The sequence below is a fragment of the Macrobrachium nipponense genome, chromosome 45 (assembly GCF_015104395.2).
Source record: "Macrobrachium nipponense isolate FS-2020 chromosome 45, ASM1510439v2, whole genome shotgun sequence".
Classification (NCBI taxonomy): Eukaryota; Metazoa; Arthropoda; class Malacostraca; order Decapoda; family Palaemonidae; genus Macrobrachium; species Macrobrachium nipponense.
In genome coordinates, this window is record NC_061105.1 from 30,983,970 (window position 1) to 30,988,679 (window position 4,710).

Sequence of the window (4,710 nt, forward strand, 5' to 3'; positions counted from 1 at the left end):
CCTCAAATGGTAGGTAGGCTACAGCTGATTAAATCTCTCTCTCTCTCTTTCTCTCTCTTGTGCAATATATATATATATATTTATATATAGATATCTAGATAAATTATATATATATATAGATATATATATATATATATATATATATATATATATTGGTGGTGGTGTTGTAGATCATATGACAGTGCGATCTACTTGGCAACGTTTTCTAACAATCAGAATTGGCGAGTTGTCAACCTTGTAACCCTGTTCGTACCCTGCAGGCTGCAGAACTTACGTGGATTTCGTTTGTTGGTGTTCGTGGTTCTTAATTTGGAAAGCTACTTAATTGAATTTGATTGTTTCATTTATAAATGACCACTTCGAATTTTTAGACTACTTTAGTTCAGTGGTGCTTGAATTAGGCTAGCTTAAGGCGAACAGTGCTAGGCAAGTCTTTCAAAGGCTAACATATAGTAGGTAGCTACTACCTATTGTAGCCATTGCAAGACACCATGGAACATACTAAGGTAAGCGAATTGCATATACGTTTATTAGATTGTATTTTAATCAAAGACGCACTGGGTGTTATAGTTAGGCCTATAGTTTCAAAATTAGTTTTGAACCATTCTGTCCAAGCTACCTAACCAGTTATCTTAGCCGTAGAATATTAGGCAGATATGACTGATAGGCCTATGCCCAGTGCTGGTCGTAGGCTAGGTATTTACCACAAGGTTAGATCAAACCATCTGGCAAATATACTGCAAAATAGTTGGACACACCATCATGACTTTGCACAGTTTCACATTGAGGCTGTCCAGGGATCCAAGCCCCAGTGTAGGTCATTGCACTGCACCCAGGGTTAAGGATACCTAGGTTAAGAGAAGAAAGGTAGGTTAGGACAGGGGCAAAACTTTTGTCTTTTGAACCGATTTTAAGCTGCTCTTGATCTTGGATACCTAATAATGAGTACAACTCTTCTATACACCTTTACCACCTTCTACAACTCTTGAAAATTGAATCTTACACTTGTTTTATCATGTAGGTAGGTAGCCTAGCCTGCTATGGAGGTTACCCAGTTCCTTGTGAAGTAGTTTTGGTATTTCTACAGAAGCATTCCGCACGGACTGCAAGGAATATAACCGCGGATACGACATCTGCTAGGGATTGTGGCATCTAATGTACTCCGCCGTGTTTAGTACAGTCGTCCGAATAAATATTACTTAAAATTCTTGTTCAGTAGGAAAAACTGCATAGAAAAACTGCAACTGCCATAGTCAAGGCCGCTGCGGATAAGTACCCTAGATCTACCATAGTTTTGAAAGCTGGGCTACTTGCAATTGTTTGTTGCGATTTGTCAGAACTCTCAAAATGCTGACATTGCACTTGTTTCAGACAAAACACCATGATGTGATTGAATTGATACCAGCCTAATCAAAAGTTGTTTTTGTACATGAACTTCCCTGACAGATATATATTTAGCTATAGTCTCCGACGTTCCCGACAGAATTTCAAATCTCGCGGCACACGCGACAGGTAGGTCAGGTGGTCTACCTTACCCGCCGCTGGGTGGCGGATGTACGAACCAATCCCCCTTGCTTGTCAGATTTTTCTCTGTCGCGGGAACGATAACAACTGTTGTCGGTTCCTCTCGATAGTTTTTCGATTCTCGCTTGCCTGGAGTTAATTTGGACTTCTTTTGGTGATGTATTCGTTTTGTTTGGCTTGGCATACGCTAATTGTGGACCGTTTTGATTTTGATTTGGATTTTCTTTAACGATGTCTGACCTAGATTCAGTAGTTAAAACTTCTGTTTTGTTTAGGGTTTGCGTGAATGAAGGATGTAAGGTGAGGTTACCGAAAGCTTCGGTGGACCCTCACACGGTTTGCATGAAATGCAGGGGGAATGAATGTTCTTTTGCTAACCCTTGTAGTGAATGTAAGGTATTGAATGAAGAAGAATATAAGGCTCTCTCTTCTTATGTTAGGAAGTTGGAACGTGATAGAGTACGTAAGGCTTCGGTATTTCTACAGAAGCAATCCGCGGTGGCTTAGACTATGGCAATTGACTGATTCCTATGTTATTTGAGTTACTGTACAAGATTTAAAAGTAATATCCTTTCGGCCCCCCGGCTGTAAAAAACTACGCAAGTTAATTGACCTTTGAAAGTTACATAATAGCTGCACCAAACTCAAAGGTATATTAAAGTTTAGTTCCAACCAAACGAAAAAAATATTCCTTACAACCCTTGTAAAGCAACTAAAATAACATAGAAAATGTCAATTGCCATAGTCTAAGTCACCGAAGAACGGTCCTATAGGAAGGTACCAAGTATTCGTTACCGTGAAGGAAATGTAAACACAGCCGCCATGTTTAAATTCCCCAACCACCACGGAGCCATATGTTCACTGGGGGGGGGGGGGGGCGGGGGGGGTAACGCACAGGGGGTGGGGGTGGGCGGGGTAAGGTGGAAGGTACGAGTTGTCTTAGCAGCACCCCACTGAATAGTAACATACCTTGACGCAACTTTCGGCAAAAGCCTAACACTCACTTTCCTAAAACATAATAATTAAGAATAATGTTTGGACCTTACCTTAAAGGGGTGGAGGGTACAAAGCAGCAGCTGCTTTTAAGAATGCGTGGAGGCGGGTCTTGGTTCCTCAAAATGCAGCTTGAAATTAGCAACAGCCAAGTACCCGACGAAGTTATACATTCTCCTCCCGTATCTTGGAGTCGACTGAATGGGGGCAAAAGACCTGCTTTCTCAGGAGGCCGTGGTCCTGGCAAAAACCGATTAGTCGATCCTAATTACCTGAGTAAAGGCAGAAAAATCTTTGTAAACTCATGTAACAATTGTTACATGAAGTTGGCAAAGAGTTCCTGGTGAGGGGCTGGGGCGAGCGTGAAAGTAGAATGCAGCAGTGGATGTCATGGCGGCAGATTCAACAGTGTTGGAGTTCTACAGTTAGGAGGTGGCAGGGAGGCCAGACCATAGAAAACAGGGTAGGAGAGGGGTGGGGTGGAGTAGTAAAAATGCTTTGATGCTATGGTTGAGGCAGGGTGGGGCTCCCGAGGTAAATGAACAAGCACTTAACAAGATAAGTTGGCAATGTTAAGGGTAATAAAAGTAAATGGGTAGTTAAGGAACTAAATGTAAATGTGGGATGGGTTCAAAATATGAAATAATACAAATACATATATAACGGGCCCAGGAGGGGGTGGGATTTAAGTCCTGGGTGGTAAATGTGTAATAATGCCTATAGTTGTTTTAATAAATACAAAAGACCAAATTAACATAGGTTAGCATATAACAAAAACTAATTAACTTGTAGGGGATGTTGCCTGACCAGGGGTGGGGGGTTAGGCCTACTGTAACCCCCCTTTAAAGAACCAAACCAACCTAACATAACCTAACCTAGCAGGGGATGTAACCTTACCTAGTAGGGAACTTAAACCTAGTAGGCAATGTTGCCTGACCAGGGGGGGGGGCTTTGCCCCCCATACCCCCCCTTAAAGGCCTCTACACCTAACTAGTAAGGAAATGGAACCTAACCTACACCTAACTAGTAGGGAAATATTGCCTGACCCAGGGGGCTTTGCCCCCCGTACCCCCCTTAAAAGGGCCTAAAAAACCTAACCTACGTAAGGAATGGTAAGTCCAATAACCTAACCCTAACCTAAAACCTAAGCCTAACCTCAACCTAGTAGGGAATATTGCCTGACCAGGGGGCTTCGCCCCCCCCTACCCCCCCCTTAAAGGCCTAACCTAACCTAGTAAGGAACGTAACTAACCTAACCTAGTAGGGAACTACTAGGCCTAACCGTAACCTAGTAAGGAATGTAACCTAACCACTAACCAATAGTAGGGAATATTGCCTGATCAGGGGGGCTTCGCCCCCCCCTGTACCCCCCCTTAAATTAAAGGTCTAACCTAACCTAGTAAGGAATGTAACCTAACCAACCTAACCTAGTAGGGAACATTGCCTGACCAGGGGGGCTTTGCCCCCCCGTTACCCCCCCCTTACATTCCTAACCTAACCTAGTAAGGAACGTAACCTAACCTAACCTAGTAGGGAAATACTAGGCCTAACGTAACCTAGTAAGGAATGTAATCTAACCAACCTAACCTAACCTAACCTAGTAGGGAATATTGCCTGAACAGGGGGGCTTCGCCCCCCCATACCCCCCTTAAGGCTAACCTAACTAGTAAGGATTGTAACCTAACCAACCTAACCTAACCTAACCTAGTAGGGAACATTGCCTGACCAGGGGGGCTTCGCCCCCCGTACCCCCCCTTGAAGGCCTAACCTAACCTAGTAAGGAACGTAATCTAACCTAACCTAGTAGGGAAATACTAGGCCTAACGTAACCTTGTAAGGAATGTAACCAACCTAACCAACCTAACTATCCTAACCTAGTAGGGAAACATTGCCTGACCAGGGGGGCTTCACCCCCCCGTACCCCCCCTTAAAGGCCTAACCTAACCTAGTAAGGAATGTAACCTAACCAACCTAACCTAACCTAACCTAGTAGGGAACATTGCCTGACCAGGGGGGCTTCGCCCCCCCGTACCCCCCCTTAAAGGCCTAACCTAACCTAGTAAGGAACGTAACCTAACCTAACCTAGTAGGGAAACCAACATATAACAAACTAACCTAAGGGTATGTTGCCTAACCGGGGGAGGGGATTTCGGCCCCCAGTAGGTAAAAATGACATATAAACCTAACTGTGAT

General features: G+C 43.7%; 1 long non-coding RNA gene across 1 annotated transcript in view; it reads left to right on the forward strand.

Annotated features, from left to right (window-relative positions):
* Nucleotides 1–241: 241 nt before the first annotated feature.
* The window catches only part of LOC135214126 (uncharacterized), a 361,523-nt gene continuing 357,054 nt past the window's right edge, over nt 242–4,710 (forward strand). The window contains exon 1 of the long non-coding RNA XR_010314277.1: nt 242–506. This is a non-coding gene — a long non-coding RNA (uncharacterized LOC135214126). The remainder of the gene's footprint in view (nt 507–4,710) is intronic.